This window comes from Urocitellus parryii, chromosome 2, assembly GCF_045843805.1.
Source record: "Urocitellus parryii isolate mUroPar1 chromosome 2, mUroPar1.hap1, whole genome shotgun sequence".
Lineage (NCBI taxonomy): Eukaryota > Metazoa > Chordata > Mammalia > Rodentia > Sciuridae > Urocitellus > Urocitellus parryii.
In genome coordinates, this window is record NC_135532.1 from 91227906 (window position 1) to 91246127 (window position 18222).

The window sequence follows — 18222 nt, forward strand, 5'->3', positions numbered from 1 at the left end:
ATGGCCTCAGAGTTGGGTGCCGGGGACGATGGCGGCTGCAGTGAGCTGGCAAAGCCCCTCTATCTTCAGTATCTGGAGAGGGCCCTCCGGTTGGACCATTTCCTGTGACAAACATCAGCCATCTTCAACAGGAATATTTCTAGCGATGATAGTGAAGATGGACTGGATGACAACAATCCCTTATTGCCCCAGTCTGGGGATCCCTTAATACAAGTAAAGGAAGAACCTCCAAATTCATTGCTTGGTGAAACTTCTGGAGCAAGCAGTTCTGGAATGTTAAACCCATACTCGCTGAATGGCGTTCTGCAGTCAGAATCAAAATCTGACAAGGGGAATTTGTATAACTTCTCCAAGTTGAAGAAAAGCAGAAAGTGGCTAAAGAACATTCTTTTAAGTGATGAATCCAGTGAAGCAGATTCTCAGAGTGAAGACAATGATGATGATGAAGAAGAACTCAATCTCAGCAGAGAAGAACTTCACAACATGCTTCGACTACACAAATATAAGAAACTTCACCAAAATAAGTATAGCAAAGACAAGGAGTTGCAGCAGTACCAATACTACAGTGCAGGCCTGCTTTCTACTTATGACCCTTTTTATGAGCAACAACGACACTTACTTGGACCCAAAAAAAAGAAATTCAAGGAGGACAAAAAGCTTAAAGCCAAGTTGAAAAAAGTAAAGAAAAAAAGACGAAGAGATGAAGAGCTTTCCTCTGAAGAATCCCCTCGTCGCCACCACCACCAGACCAAAGTATTCGCCAAATTTTCTCATGATGCGCCTCCCCCTGGCACTAAGAAGAAGCACTTATCCATTGAGCAGCTTAATGCTCGACGCAGGAAAGTGTGGCTCAGCATTGTGAAAAAGGAATTACCAAAGGCCAACAAGCAGAAAGCTTCAGCTCGTAACCTGTTTCTCACCAATAGCCGAAAGCTTGCCCACCAGTGCATGAAGGAGGTACGTCGAGCAGCTTTGCAGGCCCAGAAGAACTGTAAGGAAACTTTGCCTCGTGCTCGCCGCCTCACTAAGGAGATGCTTCTGTACTGGAAGAAATATGAGAAGGTGGAGAAGGAACACCGCAAGCGTGCCGAGAAGGAAGCTCTGGAGCAGCGGAAGTTGGATGAGGAAATGCGGGAGGCTAAGAGACAGCAGCGAAAACTCAACTTCTTAATCACCCAGACAGAGTTGTATGCCCATTTCATGAGTCGCAAGCGAGATATGGGTCATGATGGGATACAGGAAGAAATCTTACGGAAACTGGAAGACACTTCTACCCAGAGACAAATTGACATTGGTGGAGGCGTTGTAGTTAACATCACACAGGAAGATTATGATAGTAACCATTTTAAAGCCCAAGCCCTGAAGAATGCTGAAAATGCTTACCATATTCATCAAGCTCGGACGAGGTCATTTGACGAAGATGCAAAAGAAAGTCGAGCAGCTGCTCTACGAGCAGCAAACAAGTCTGGCACTGGGTTTGGGGAGAGTTACAGCTTGGCAAACCCATCTATCCGGGCAGGTGAAGATATTCCACAGCCCACAATTTTTAATGGGAAATTGAAAGGTTACCAACTGAAAGGCATGAATTGGTTGGCCAATCTGTATGAACAGGGTATTAATGGCATTCTTGCTGATGAAATGGGCCTTGGTAAAACAGTACAGAGCATTGCCCTCCTGGCCCATCTGGCTGAGAGAGAGAACATTTGGGGACCTTTCTTAATAATTTCACCTGCTTCTACACTTAACAATTGGCACCAGGAGTTTACTAGATTTGTTCCTAAATTTAAGGTGCTACCATATTGGGGTAATCCTCATGATAGAAAAGTTATCAGGAGATTCTGGAGTCAGAAGACCCTCTACACTCAGGATGCCCCCTTCCATGTGGTTATCACCAGCTACCAGCTGGTGGTACAGGATGTAAAATATTTCCAACGGGTCAAGTGGCAATACATGGTACTGGACGAGGCTCAGGTGCTCAAGAGTAGTTCCAGTGTTCGTTGGAAGATCCTCTTACAGTTCCAGTGTTGCAATCGGCTTTTGTTAACTGGGACCCCCATTCAGAACACCATGGCAGAGCTCTGGGCTCTGCTACATTTCATTATGCCAACATTATTTGATTCCCATGAAGAATTTAACGAATGGTTTTCCAAGGACATTGAGAGCCATGCTGAAAACAAATCCGCTATTGATGAGAATCAACTCTCTCGCTTACACATGATCTTGAAGCCATTTATGCTTCGGAGAATCAAGAAAGATGTAGAGAATGAATTGTCTGATAAGATCGAGATTCTAATGTACTGCCAACTGACCAGCCGACAAAAGCTATTATATCAGGAACTAAAGAAAAAAATTTCCATTGAGGATTTATTGCAGTCTTCTATGGGCTCTACCCAGCAAGCGCAGAACACCACCAGCAGCCTCATGAATCTAGTCATGCAATTTAGGAAGGTGTGTAATCACCCAGAGTTATTTGAACGGCAAGAAACGTGGTCTCCATTTCACATTTCCCTAAAGCCATATGGGATTTCAAAGTTTATCTACCGTCATGGACAGATCAGGGTCTTCAACCATTCACGAGACAGGTGGTTAAGGGTTCTTCTTTCTCCATTTGCACCAGACTATATACAACAGTCTCTCTTCCACAGAAAAGGTATTAATGAAGAAAGCTGTTTCTCTTTCCTTCGTTTTATTGATGTATCTCCAGCAGAAATGGCAAACCTCATGCTTCAGGGACTTTTGGCCAGATGGTTAGCTCTTTTCCTGTCTCTGAAAGCCTCCTACAGGCTCCATCAGCTGCGCTCATGGGGAGAGTCAGAAGGGGGAAGCCAGCAGAGTTATATGAGAAACAAAGATTTCCTTCTTGGAGTTGATTTTCCACTCTCCTTTCCCAACCTTTGTAGCTGCCCTTTGTTAAAGTCTCTTGTTTTCAGCAGGCACTGTAAAGCCATGAGTGGCTACTCAGACCAGGTTGTCCATCAGCGGAGATCAGCTACCTCTTCACTTCATTGCTGCCTGCTCACTGAGCTGCCATCTTTTTTGTGTGTGGCCAGTCCACGAGTCACCGCAGTGCCATTGGATTCTTATTGCAATGACCGAAGTGCAGAATATGAGAGGCGAGTTCTGAAGGAAGGAGGGAGTCTGGCAGCCAAGCAGTGTTTGTTGAATGGGGCCCCTGAACTGGCTGCAGACTGGCTCAATCGACGATCTCAGTTCTTCCCAGAGCCAGCCGGAGGACTGTGGAGCATCAGGCCCCAGAATGGTTGGTCTTTCATCAGGATTCCAGGCAAGGAGAGCCTCATCACTGACAGTGGAAAACTATATGCCCTTGATGTCCTGCTGACTCGCCTCAAATCTCAAGGACATAGGGTCCTTATCTACTCCCAGATGACCAGGATGATAGATCTGCTGGAGGAATATATGGTTTACAGGAAGCATACCTACATGAGGCTTGATGGCTCATCCAAGATCTCAGAGAGGCGGGACATGGTTGCTGATTTTCAGAACAGGAATGACATCTTTGTGTTCCTGTTAAGCACAAAAGCTGGAGGACTGGGTATTAATCTCACTGCTGCAGATACAGTAATATTCTATGACAGTGACTGGAACCCCACTGTAGACCAGCAGGCCATGGATAGGGCCCACCGCTTGGGGCAGACAAAGCAGGTTACAGTATATCAGCTCATCTGTAAAGGCACAGTTGAGGAACGCATTCTGCAGAGAGCCAAAGAGAAGAGTGAGATTCAGCGGATGGTGATTTCAGGTGGGAACTTCAAACCAGATACCTTGAAACCGAAAGAGGTGGTTAGTCTTCTTCTAGATGATGAAGAGTTGGAGAAGAAACTAAGACTGCGGCAGGAAGAAAAACGGCAGCAGGAGGAAACCAACTGAGTGAAGGAACGCAAGTGCAAGCGGGAAAAGTATGCAGAGAAGAAGAAAAAAGAAGATGAGTTGGAAGGGAAAAGGAGAAAAGAGGGTGTGAACTTGGTGATCCCGTTTGTTCCTTCGGCTGATAACTCTAACCTCTCTGCTGACGGGGACAACTCCTTCATTAGTGTGGATTCAGCTATGCCCAGCCCTTTCAGTGAGATCTCCATCAGCAGTGAGCTTCACACAGGCTCCATTCCCCCTGATGAGAGCAGCAGTGACATGCTAGTCATTGTGGATGACCCAGCCTCCTCAGCCCCTCAGTCTCGAGCCACCAACTCTCCTGCTTCCATAACAGGTTCCTCTGTCTCAGACACCGTGAATGGAATTTCCATTCAGGAAATGCCAGCTGCAGGTCGTGGTCACTCAGCTCGAAGCCGAGGCCGCCCCAAAGGTTCAGGAAGCACAGCCAAAAGAGCAGGGAAAGGCCGAAGCCGGAAGTCCACAGCAGGCAGTGCCGCTGCAATGGCAGGAGCCAAAGCAGGAGCTGCAGCAGCCTCTGCAGCTGCCTATGCTGCATACGGGTTCAATGTGTCTAAAGGAATCTCTGCCAGCAGTCCTCTGCAGACATCCCTTGTCAGGCCTGCTGGTCTTGCTGACTTTGGACCTTCAAGCGCCTCTTCTCCCTTGAGTTCCCCTTTGAGCAAAGGAAATAATGTTCCTGGGACTCCCAAGAGCCTCCACTTGACCAGCAGCCTAGCCTCAGACTCTATGGTCCGGAAACAGGGCAAAGGCACCATCCCCTCTGGAGGACGGTAACCATCTGGGCCCTCCAGCTTCCTTCAACCAAACCAGGGGCTAGAGTCCTGGCCTGCAGATGGACTTTGGATGGCTTGCCCAGTGCAGCATCTTACATCCCAAGTCAGAGGGTAGAGAGGACAAGTTGCAGCAAGGGAAAGACAGGTAGTTAGTGTGAGCACTTTCATCACCTATTTCCAAAGGAGTGTTCTGGGGTAGCCTATAGGAAGAGGGCCCAAGGACAGGGTCAGCCCCACAACATCCCCAATGAACTCTGTGGCCAAGTCTTAAACCTTTTACTGGGGAAGGGCCTGACATAGACACTCTTTAGATGCTCAGACATGCTGTCTCCAGCCCCATTCCACCCTTCAGCTCTGACCATGTCCCTTACAAAGGCTCTGCAGGTGCTGTGAAGAGCCTTCCATGGTGGAGACTTCGTATAAGGTTGTGATTTCCTGGAGGACTAGGAAGGGATAAAATTGTGTACCTGGTGTCCACAATCTTTGGACAGCTCCTCAGGCCTACAAACTCTATTTGCCACTGTGTCATTGTTGAAGAGAGAGTAGTATGTGCCAGAGAATGTGGTGGCTTATAAGGATGACAAAAGGCCAAAGGAAGCAGACCCACAGGCAGTTGTTTTTCCAGCATTTCCTCCCCTGTCCTGCATGGTTCACACCAGGGAACCTTCAGGTCCCACCAGCAACAGTAGCAGCAACTCCCACCCCAGGGACTCCCAGAAGCCAGTAAAGAGACCAGGAGCCACCTCAATCAGCAGGACATCCTCACTGCCCCTCTTACAGATGCCCCTGTGCCCATCCTGAATGCACAGTCTTCCCACCCTTGCCCTTCAGCCCCTGGCTGTATGCACTGTCTGTATTGCACTGAGAAAGGAAGGGGCAACAGGAATGAGGTAGAGAGGGTGGAGGAGGAGGAAAGCTCAGCACCAACCCTCCCATCCCCAACCCAACCAGCCTGAGCTTGCTGGCCTCCAAGAGAGGCAAGGGGGTTGTATCTGACGGAAGGGGTTCCCGCTTGCCCACCACCTGAAGTCCCTGGTGGAGCAGGTGCTTCCAGTTGGGCCAGCCTCTAATTTGCACACCTAAAAATCTCGGAATTGAGTTTAGATAGATTGATTTTTTTAAACTTTTTTTTTTTGGAGTAGGGGTTCTAGGGGAATCATTTAATTTAAATCATTAAGATTCCCCTGACCAAACCCAGACTCCTGTGTACAGATGCTATTTAGAGGGAATCAGAAAAATGCCAAGCCTTTTTTCTCTTTGAATGTGCTGTCTATTTTTACAACTGAACTTGTACATATGTATAAAGAGAGACACTTCTTCCTTTTACTAACTGGATTAAAAAAATCTTAAATAAAATGGAGTGAGATAATTTAAAAAATAAATAAATAAAAATAAAAATAAAAAAATAAAAAGTAAAAAGGACTGAGAATGTAACTCGGTGGTAGAGTGTCCCTGAATTTAGTCCCTGTATGACCAGAAAAAAAAACTCCTAAAATACCTGGAAAATTGGAGGAGTTTGACAACATTAACATGTAGGATTTTACGTGGATGTGTAACCAATGTGATTCTGCAATCTGTATACGGGGTAAAAATGGGAGTTCATAACCCACTTGAATCAAATGTATGAAATATGATATGTCAAGAGCTTTGTAATGTTTTGAACAACCAATAAAAAAGAAAAAAGTTATAAATGAAAAAATGAAAAGACTAAAATAAATCCCGTAATGATAAATTATAATTAAAAAAACATGTAGGATTTTGTCTAATAAAAACTCTTTAGACAAAGAAAACCATTCAGCGAAGATGTAAAGATTTTGCATTGTCTAAAGTCAAGGGATTAATATCAATAAGGGCCAGAAAATGTAGCCCACAGGGCCAAATCCAGTGATTTCTTTATTTTGTAAATTTATTAGAACCTGCAGGCAGGGATAATAAATGTATAAAAAGTTGACTTTGGCTCACAACTTTAGAAGTTTCAATCCATGATTGGTTGGCCCTGTTTCTTTGGACTTGTAGCAAGGCAGCCCATCATGGCAAAAAGGCATGACCAAAGTAAATCCACTAACCGTGTGGCCAGTGAGCAAAAGAAAGAGGGGGGATCTCACTCTCCCTTTCAGGGATACACCTCCAAAAACAGAAAGATCTCCCACACAACCTCACCTCTTAAACTTTTCACCACCTCCCAAGTTGGGGACCAGGCCTTGAACACATGGGCCTTTAGAGGACATTCTGGATCCAAACTTTGGCACCCACAGAACTACAGCATAGAAATCCTTCTGAGGATTGTAAGCGAGAAATGTGTTCCATACCACTCTCTTAGCTTCTGGTGATTTTTATGGCAATCTTTGGCATTTTGGGCTTATTGATGCATTGCCCTGATGTTTTCATACTCATGTAGCATTCTTCCTGTGTACACATGTACCTGTGTCCACATTTTTCCTACTGATAAGGACACCAGTCATATTGGGTTAGGGGTGCACCCTACTGCAGGATGACTTCATTGTATCTTCAATGACCTGGTTTCCAAATAAGATCACATTGTGGCACCTGAGGTTAGAACTTCAACATAGGAATTTTGGGGCAGGACACAATTCAACCCATAAAAGATATGAAGTGGTACATTGACCTGGGCTGTGTACATGAACTTCAAATTTGGACTTGGAGCTTGTACCTTGATGTTGACACAGATTGGTCCACAATACTAGGTCTGACATTATACCTATTTCTTGACTATCAGCAGTGTCTGGACCTCAGACCTGGGTATGTTTATTCCTTGGATCTAGTCTTTAGTCCTGGATTTGGAGCTCAGATAGGAACATCAGGTCTTAAAGTTGAATCTTAGTCCTGGGTCTTTATCCTTTAATTCAGAATAATTATACATAATCTTGGAACTAGCTATCGGAGCTAGAACGTGATTTGATATTGGACAGAACCTGGACTTTAGACATGGATTTAATGTGAAACTTGGAATAATTTAAGACCTGAAAAGTGGACCTAGAAACTGGACCTTTGATGTGGACCTTGGACCTCTGTGTTGAACCTCTGACACTGGCAAGAGCAGCTTCCTTGGAATGGGAGGGGTGAAAGCTACACTGGAGTGGGATGCTGAGAAAATGCAGAAGAGCCTGCCAATGTAAACAACTGATGTGGGCTTGGCTGTACAGAGATGAAGACAAAAGAGGTAGCTAAAAGGGAAAATTAGATTAGAAATATTTTCAAAGATGGGAGACAATACATGTTTGAATTAAAAGGGGAAGGACTTAGTAAATTGTAAAAGATGCATTAGAGACTGATGGCCAAGAGAGCAAGAAGAGGTGATTCTAAGCATACATAGGAGAACCTTCTTATACTATTAACAGGAAGAAAGGAGAAGATGGGTGTACATGCAGATACATTAAGAGATTCAAGTGGGAAGAGAGTCTAAATATCCTAGACCTTCCCTCTAAGCCAAAAGGTACAACAGTATAAATGCTTCAGCCCACTATATTTTTAGCTAATCAGGCTCCACACAACCTTCCCTAACATTCTTTTACAGTTCCTCAAAACTCCCAATGTGGTAAGCTGTCATAATAATGCCAGTGATTCACCTCCCAATATCCATACTTTTATGTATCCTCTCCCACATAAACTCTAGGCTTGGCCATGTGACTTGCTTTGGACAACAAGACATCAGCAAACATGACAAGGAGCAAAAGTTTCAGAAACCATAATGGGGGCCTGCCCTCATAGAACTCGGAAACAACTGTGCAGTGAAGCTCAGGATGAAAGACTATGTTAAACCATGTGTGGTTCTATTGGTTTTGTTGAGTGTGTGAGAGAGTCCCCACTGAAGTTTCTGTCTCATGAGAACATCACATAATCCCTTACCCCTCTCCCTCCTCTCCGAATAGCACCAAATTCAAAAGTTTTCTTGACCAATCCCTGTAGGACACTGTCTGCTCACAGTTCCTGAGTCACCCTGCCAGTCAGCATCCGCCACATCGCCTACACAACCCTTCTTAAGCCAAGACGAAGCTTGCAAGCTCATGCTCTCAGCCCTCTTCCTCTCTGCTCTCTTCCTCTTTCTCTCCTCTCTACTCTTTCTCTTTCTGCTCTCTTCCTCTGCTCTCGGCTCTCCTTCTCTCTGCTCTCCTCCTCTCCTCTCTGCTTCTCCTTTTCTTCCCCTTCGGGCAGCCCCCCCAATAAATATCTTGGTTGAATCTCCATCTTGGGTGAGTCATTTGCCCTTCACTGGTGTCCTGACTCAGATGGAACTACCCTGCTTTTAAGCAGGACTCCCATCCCACCGGAGATCACCACCTGAGTGGAGACCAAGCTGCACCCATCTTCTTAATCACCTCCTTCACATCCACCATTGGCCTACGAATTGGTGAGTCTCCCTCTCCCGACTCCTAAACCTGCCAAGGCACAGTAATAAGAAACTGGTCATTGATCTCCTGGCAGCCCCTATGGTGTTTTGTGGGGAGGAATACATCCCACCCAGACCTTCACAGTCACAGTGGTCCTCTTAGAGTCTTCCCCTTCCTTACAGTCCTCGGCCGGCTTAAGAACTGACAAACCCCCTCCCCTCCTCGAGCTTGAGTCTCCTCCTCCTCACTCTTGGTCCAAAAGCCTGGCACCAGGTAACCCATAGCTCCCATGGACCTCAGGAAGGGCCCCTCACCAGAGGATTTTGGTGACAACCAAATCCTTGGCCTGAGATCTCGTTCTGATATTTGGCTCAAGTGGGACAACCTCTCCAGTCAACATATCATACCCTTCCTCATAGCCCTAAGGTGGGGGTGCCTCCTCTCTGCCAGCCAACTCCCCTCTCAAATGCCTCCTCGACAATTTGGACACCCTCAGCCTAAACCCCAGAGATCAAATCCAAGAAATTGATAAAATTCTCTACTCAGGACTGGCCCAATTATCCCTTAGATAACTAAAACCACTGTCCCCCTTATGGGTCCTTTGCCCCACCATTTTACAGGATCTCTATAATTATTATGTGTGATCAAAAAAATGGGCAGAGATTTTACATATTCAGGCTTTCTCTTCGTTCGCTCCAATCCATCTCTCTGTACCTCTTGCAACCCAAAGCATGTCCTCTTGGCTTATAAACCCTCTTCTCTTCCTGCCTCCTCATCCTCAGATTTTGATCTAGCCAAAGAACCACCATCATATAGTCACCCAAACCCCTCCCCCCCACTCCTCTCCTCTTTCATCCGTGCCAGTCTCCACCCCGCCAGCTCCTCCTTCTTCGGGCCCTGCCCTACCTCCTCCTTCAGTCCTCCCACCACCCATTCCCACGCACAGTCTGTCCCACTACACTCTACTTCAACTATGGCTCCTTTGAAAGAGGAGAGCAAAAGGGATTGTTAGGGTCCACGTGCCCTTCTCCATAGTGGACATTTCACAGATTGAAAAACGCTTGGGTTCCTACACCACCAACTCCGCTTCATACAGAGGAGTTTCAGTACTTACTCCAAGCCTATTATCTCACTTTTCATGACATTTACATGATCCTGACCAATACTCTTCTCCCAGAGGAACACAGGTGGGTCTGGAAACAAGCCTGTAATTATGCTAATGAGGTCATTAAACCACCCCAGCCCACCCACTAGGCACCCAGGCAGTTCCTGACCAGGACCCTAATTGGGACTACAATATTGCTGCAGGATTAGCCCTGAGGGACCAATTTTCCACCTGCCTGGTTGCTGGACTCACACCTACTTCATCTTCTTCATCAGACATCCCAGATTGCCCCAGTAATTGGGATTTTCTTGTTTTGGCCTTTCTTCCAAATAACATACATTCCTGCAGAATCAAATAGGCAAAATATCTAATCAGACCTTTAACCAGCTTCTCCTCAGGGATTACCAGCTACTTCCTACCTTGGGGGACACCTATGCCTTACATGAAGGCCTCACCAATGGCTGACGAAACTTCACCATCGTGGATATAGAGCTACAAAATGGATACACGACTGGGGAACTTCACTATCCTGTCACCCAGGGTTTCTAGGCCCATTTGCTTTCGTGTGCCTCCACCTGACCACTGGCCTTTTCTCAGCCAGTCCCTCTCACTGGACCTCTGGCCAGAAGCTAATGTAGTGTCTCCTCTTCCCTCTTCTTATCCTTGCCTTCAGTTATCTTTGGTGTTTTTAGGCTCATCATGTGGGTGCACCTGGTTAATGGAGTTCATGGAGGCCCTCCAACAGGACAGCTGGCTGATTTCCCCCATTTGCAAGGACAAGAATTGGATCAAGACTATCCATGACCTATGGCTTCAAGGAACTTTCACTGATTTCAGCCCCAAGGAAATTCACATATTCAACACCCTGGCCTTTACAGCTATGCTTCTCTTGTCCCCAAACCCTGACCATCCCTCCTTTCCTTCACACTCATCATCCATCTCCAGCAGGAAGTATCCAGACAATCTCATTGCCCTGCTCCCAACACAAAAACAAAAAGGGAGGAATGTTGGGTGTGTGGGAGAGTCCCCGCTGAAATTAAGTTTCCATCTTGCGAGAACATCACATAACCCCTTTACCCCTCCCCCTCCTCTCAGAAGAGCGCCAAAAGTTTTCTTGACCAATCCCAGCAGGACACAGTGTCTGCTCGCAGTTCCTGAGTCACCCTGCCAATCAGCACCTGCCATGTCACCTACACAACCCTTCTTAAGCCAAAGCTTGCAAGCTCATGCTCTCTGCCCTCTTCCCCTTCTTTCTCTCCTCTCTCTACTCTTTCTCTTTCTCTCTGCTCTCCTCCTCTCCTCCCTGCCTCTCCTTTTCTTCCCCTTCAGGCAGCCCTCCAATAAATCTCTTGGTTGAATCTCTGTCTCAAGTGAGTCACTTGCCTTTCAGGTTTCACCTGGACTCAATGCAGCCACAAGTGAGTCCAGGTGAAACCAATAGAACCACATAACCAACTCCCAGGGAAAAAAAAAGGAAATCACTATTTTAAGCCATTAAAATTTGAGGTGATTTGTAATATAGCAATCAATAACTTGCCTTTGTGCAAATCAGAAAAGTGTATCATAAAAACATGCCTCCAGAGGATCTAAGATGGCAGGCTTGAGCAGACTGCATTCTGTGTCACTCCAGGACCTGTGATTCAAGTAGTGGGAATACTGTTAGTCTGTGAGTGATTAGAGGACCCCCAACTGCTGTTCCCACACAGAAATCACAGCTGCCATGCCAAACAAGCTCCAGGCATCAGCATCAGCACAGGACTACCAGCCACTCCTCCACGCAGGTCCTCCAGGTGCTGAATAGGACCATTGGTATTAGCACCCACTCAGGAATCCCAGCCACCACTCCCACACAGGTCATCTGGCCACAGGCCATGCAAAGGAACTCTGGCCACCACTTCCATGTGGTCCCCCATCTACCAATGCAGGACTTCTCCGGTAGTCTCCATCTTGGGACACTGCAACCACTGCCACAGTTCCCTACATGTGGTAGCCTGCACCTGGGGACACAGCACTAGGTCTGTGTGAGAGCTGCCAGCCACAATACTATACTCCACAGAGCTGCATCTCTGAACACGGCACTCACAACATCCCCCAGCCCCCAACAGGACACCCCAACTCTGAGAGCAGCGGCCTCCATCTTGGGACACATTTTCGCCATCTTTAGTTGGGGCAAATCCCAGCTTGGAACACCCACTGGGGCTTAGAAACAATATCAAAGTACCAAAAGTCCCCAACTACCCCCCTCTCCCCAGCAGCCAATAACCTGGCACAGTGCCTGCAGCTACGCAGCCAGTCTGTAGCTCACAAAACTGGGTTCTGAACTGCCCAATATAAAAGAGCTCTCCATGACATGTGCAAGGCCCCCAGAGCACAGCCCACAAGACCTCTGAAGATAGAGGTTCATGATTAGGAAGTAGAAAGGGAGGGGGTGAGACTAAATTAGAAGCCAGGAATTGCAAGGTTTACAGATGATGTAAGATAAAACCAGGCACCCATATCACACAAGTGGGCCCCAAAGGAGATTCTTGGGGTGCAATCTCCCATGGGGTCCAGCAAGTACTATACCCCACCTCCAGGAGCCACACCCCCAAGACCAACCCTTCCACTCTAACAACCTTCACCATCTTGAGGGTAGAGATACCATCAAACAACAAACAACCCCACCTATTGGATGAGAAGAGAAACTGGAAAGATACTTATCTCCAACAAAAACAATCATTATATCTTCCTTCAAGATTTTTTTTCCCTCTTATCTCTTCTCCCACTCTCAAATCCCCAACATTTGTGAAACCAAGTACTTTTTATGAATTAGGCTACTGAGGACAGGGAGGTCTGAAAATATACACCACCGCTACAATATACTATTATCTTCTATTTTTACATGTTTTACTTTTCTTAATATTTGTGTTTGTTATACTCTGTCTTCCCACTTACTTGTCTCCCCCAAATATCTATCTCTCTCTCTCTCTCTCTCTCTCTCTCTCTCTCTCTCTCTCTCTCTCTCTCCTAACCAACTTCTTTAGATACCTCTTTCACACTAAGATATAATAACTATATCCTCACCTCCTACCCCCTCAACATCTCATTCTACACCTCACCCAGGTTATCTGTCCACCATCAGACTGTAGACCCTTTTGCAAACCTACTGTTTATAATGTAGATAATAATTTAACTTACCATTTCCGTATATTGTGAAAAAAACACAAGCGTTTTAATAGCAGCTATTTGGTTTAAGGTTGTATATTGTTTAAGTTGGGGTCTATTCACATTGTCCCCCCCCCTTAAAGGAGAGGTATTGAAAACCTGCAGGGACACTATAAGCCTATAGGGTAAAAACTGTAATGCCCCAGATCTGCAGTGCTAGAAGGGAAGACACACAAACAACATGAAGAAACAAGGAAAGAAAGTCCCCAACAAACCAAGATATAACATTACTAGAATCAATGGCCAGCACAACAGAAGAAATGACAGAGAAGGACTTCAGGATGTACATAATTAAAATGTTCTGTGGATTAAAGGATGATATAAGAGAGCAAACACAGGTAGCAAAAGATCATTTCAATAAAGAGCTACATAAGCAAATACAGGAAGCAAAAGATTACTTCAATAAGGAGAAAGAGGTTCTGAAAAAAAAACAAATACTTGAAATGAAAGAAACAATAAACAAAATTAAAAGCTCAATAGAAAGCATCACCAACATATTAGATCACTTGGAAGACAGGACCTCAGATAGTGAAGATAAAATATATAATACTGAAAAGAATGTTGACCACACAGTAAAGATGGTAAGAAACCATGAGCAACACATTCAACAATAATGGGATAACAAAAAAAAAAGACCAAATTTAAGAATTATTGGAATAGAGGACCACATAGAGCTCCAAACCAAAGGAATGAACAATCTATTAAATGAAATAATATTAGAAAATTTTCCAAACATGAAGAATGACTTGGAAAATCACATACAAGAGGCTTATAGTACACCATGGGTACAAAATCACAACAGATCCACACCAAGGCACATTATAATGAAAATGTCTAGCATACAAAATAAGGAGAGAATTTTAAAAGCCACAAGAGAAAGGAATCAGATTACATATAGAGGGAAACCAATTAGAATATCTGGAGATTTTTTAACCCAGACCCTGAAAGCTATAAGATCCTGGAACAATATATACCAAGCTCTGAAAGAAAATGGACACCAACCAAGAATCTTATATCCAGCAAAATTAAGCTTTAGAGTTGATGATGAAATAAAAACCTTCCATGATTAACAAAAGTTAAAGGAATTTACAACTAGAATGCTTGCATTACAGAACATTCATAGCAAAATATTCCATGAAGAGGAAACAAACAAAAAAAAAAAACAATGAAAATCAGCAAAGGGAAGTATTACACTAAAGGAAATACTAATCAAAGGAGAAACTAAGACATTAAATACCAAAAATAAACAAATACAACTGGGAATACAAATCATGTCTCAATAATAACCCTGAATGTTTATGGCCTAAACTCACCAATCCAAAGATATAGACTGGCAGATTGAATTTTTTAAAAAGACCCAATAATATGCTGCCTTCAAGAGACTCATCTCATAGGAAAAGACATCCACAGACTAAAGGTGAAAGGTTGGGGGAAAAACGTATCACTAACATGGACTGTGGAAACAAGCAGGGGTCTCCACAAGACATAACAATTATAAATATATATGCCCCAAACAATGGCATATCTACATTCATCAAAGAAACTCTTCTCAAGTTCAAGAGTCAAACAGACCACAACACAAAGATAACTTTAACACACCTCCTTCACCACTGCATAGATCTTCCAAACAAAAGCTAAACAAAAAAAAAAAACTGTAGACCTCAATAATATAATCAATAATTTAGATTTAACAGACGTATACAGAATATTTCATCCATTAACAAGTGAATAGACTTTCTTTTCAGCAGCACATGGATCCTTCTCTAAAATAGACCATACATTATGCCAAAAAGCAAATCTTAGCAAATACAAAAAAATAGAGATACTACCCTGCATTCTATCAGATCATAATGGAATGAAATTAGAAATCAGTGATAATAAAAAATAGAAGCTACTCCAACACCTGGAGACTAAATAATATGCTAATCAATGAAACAATGGGTTGCAAAAGACATCAAACAGGAAATTTAAAAACAGAAATTAAAAAATTCTTAGAGGTAAATGAGAACACTGATCAAAATCTATGAACAGTACTAAGAGGAAAGTTTATTGCATGGAGTTCATTCCTTCAAAGAAGAAAAAGTCAACAAATAAATGCCCTAGAAAAAGAAGAACAAATCAATCCCAAAAGCAGTAAAAGACAGAAAATATTAAAATCAAAGCTAAGTCAATGAAATTGAAACAAAAGAAACTACTGAAAAAATTGACAAAACAAAAAGTTGGTTCTTGGAAAAAATAAATTAAACTGATAAAGCATTAGCCATGCTAACAAAGAGAAGGAGAGAGAAAACTCAAATTACTAACATTTGAGATGAAAAATAAAATATTATGACAGACATTACAGAAATACAGAAAATAATTCGAAATTATTTTGAAAATTGTACTCCAATAAAATAGAAAATGTCAAAGGCATCGACATTTCTGAGTCAGATGATTTGCCCAAACTGAATCAGGATGATATACACAAGTTAAACAGATCAATTTCAAGCAGTGAAATAGAAGGCACCATCAGAAGCCTACCAATAAAAAAAAGCCCAGGACCAGATGGATACACAGCTGAGTTCTACAAGACCTTCAAAGAAGAACTAATACCAATACTCCTCAACTTATTTCATGAAATAGAAAAAGAGGGAACATTTCCAAACTTATTCTATGAGGCCAATATCATCCTGATTCCAAAACCAGACAAAGACACATCAAAGAAAGAAAACTTCGGACTAATGAACATAGATGCAAATATTTTCAATAATAATTGTGGCAAATTGAATACAAAAACATCAAAAAGATAATGCACCATGATCAAGTAGGTTTCCTCCCAGGGATGCAAGGTTGGTTCAACATACAGAAATCAATAAATGTAATTATAACTTAAGGATAAGAATAATATGATCATCTCAATAGATGCAGAAAAAGCATATGACAAAATACAGCACTTCTTTATTTTCAAAACACTAGAAAAACAAGGGATAACAGGAACATACTTCAACATTGAAAAAGCTATTTTGCTAAGCCCCAGGCCAACATCATTCTAAACCGAGAGAAACTGAAAGCATTCCCTCTAAAAACTGGAACAAGACAAGGATACCCTCTTTTACCATTGCTATTTACCATAGTTCTTGAAACTCTAGCCAGAGCAATTAGACAGATGAAAGAAATTAAAGGGATATGGAATAGGAAAAGAAAAACTCAAATTATCACTATTTGCCAACAATATGATTCTATAGCTAGAAGATCCAAAATATTCCACCAGGAAACTTCTAGAATAAATGAATTCAGCAAAGTAGCAGGATATAAAATCAACACCTATAAATCAAAGGCATTTCTGTACATCAGTGACAAATCCTCTGAAACAAAGATCTCTCTTGTTCTTGGATAGGCAGAATTAATATTGTCAAAATGATCATATTACCAAAAGCATTATACATATTTAATGCAATTCCAATCAAAATCCCAAAGACATTCCTCACAGAAGTAGAAAAAGCAATCATAAAATTCTTCTGGAAAAATAAGAGACCCAAAATAGCTAAAGCAATCCTTAGCAAGAAAAGTGAAGCAGGAGGCATCACTATACCAGATCTTAAACTATATTACAGAGCAACAGTAACAAACACAGCACCATATTGGTGCCAAAATAGACTTGTAGACCAATGGTACAGAGTAGAGGACACAGAGAGAAAGCCACATAAATACAGTTATCTCATATTAGAGAAGGCATCAAAAACATTTTGGAGAAAGGATAGCCTCTTCAACAAATGGTGCTGGGAAAATTGGAAATCCATATGCAACAAAATTAAATTAAGCCCCTATCTTTCACTATGTACAAAACTCAACTCAAAGTGGATCAAGGACCTAGGAGTTAAACCAGAAACCCTGAGCCTAATAGAAGAAAAAATAGGCCCAAATCTTTAACATGTTGGATTAGGCCCCAACTTCCTTAATAAGACTCCTATAGAGTAAAAAATAAAAATCAAGAATCAATAAATGGGATGGATTCAAACTAAAAAGCTTCTTTTCAGCAAAAGAAACAATTAGTGAGGTGAATAGAGAGCCTACAGAATGAGAGCAAATTTTTACCACACAGAGAGAACACTAATCTCTAGGATATATAAAGAACTCAAAAACCTTAACACCAAAAAAACAAATGACCCAATCAATAAATGGGCCAAGAAACTGAACAGACACTTCTCAGATAATATATAATCAATCAACAAATATATGAAAAAATGTTCAACATCTTTCTAGCAATTAGAGAAATGCAAATCAAAACTACTCTAAGATTCCATCTCACTCCAGAGTAGCAGCTATTAAGAATACAAACAAAATAGTGTTGGCAAGGATCTGGGGAGAAAGGCATACTCATACATTGCAAATTGGTGGGACTGCAAATTGTTGCAGCCAATCTGGACAGCAGTATGGAGATTCCTTGGAAAACATGGAATGGAACCATTTGACCCAGCTATCCCACTCCTCAGTTTATACCTAAAGGACTTAAAAACAACATACTATAGTAATGTAGCCACATCAATGTTTATAGCAGCACAACTCACAATAGCTGAATTGTGGAACCAACCTAGATACCCTTCAGTAGATGAATGAATAAAGAAACTGTGATACACACACACACACACACACACACACACACACACAATGGAATATTACTCAGCATTAAAAGAGAATAAAATCATGGCATTTGCAGGTAAATGGATAGAGTAAGAGAATATTGTGCTAAGTAAGCCAATCCCAAAAAACAAAATGCCAAATGTTTTCTCTGATATGAGGATGCTGATCTACAATAGGGATGGGGGGCAGGGGAAGCATGGGAGGAATGGAGGAACTTTAGATAAGGCAAAGGGAAGAAGGGAAGGGAAGGGAGGGGGCAGAG

At 42.9% G+C, this 18222-nt stretch overlaps 1 pseudogene; it reads left to right on the forward strand.

Annotated features, from left to right (window-relative positions):
- Positions 1-5491, forward strand: LOC113177681 (chromatin-remodeling ATPase INO80 pseudogene; annotated as a pseudogene).
- The last annotated feature ends 12731 nt before the right edge of the window (positions 5492-18222 follow it).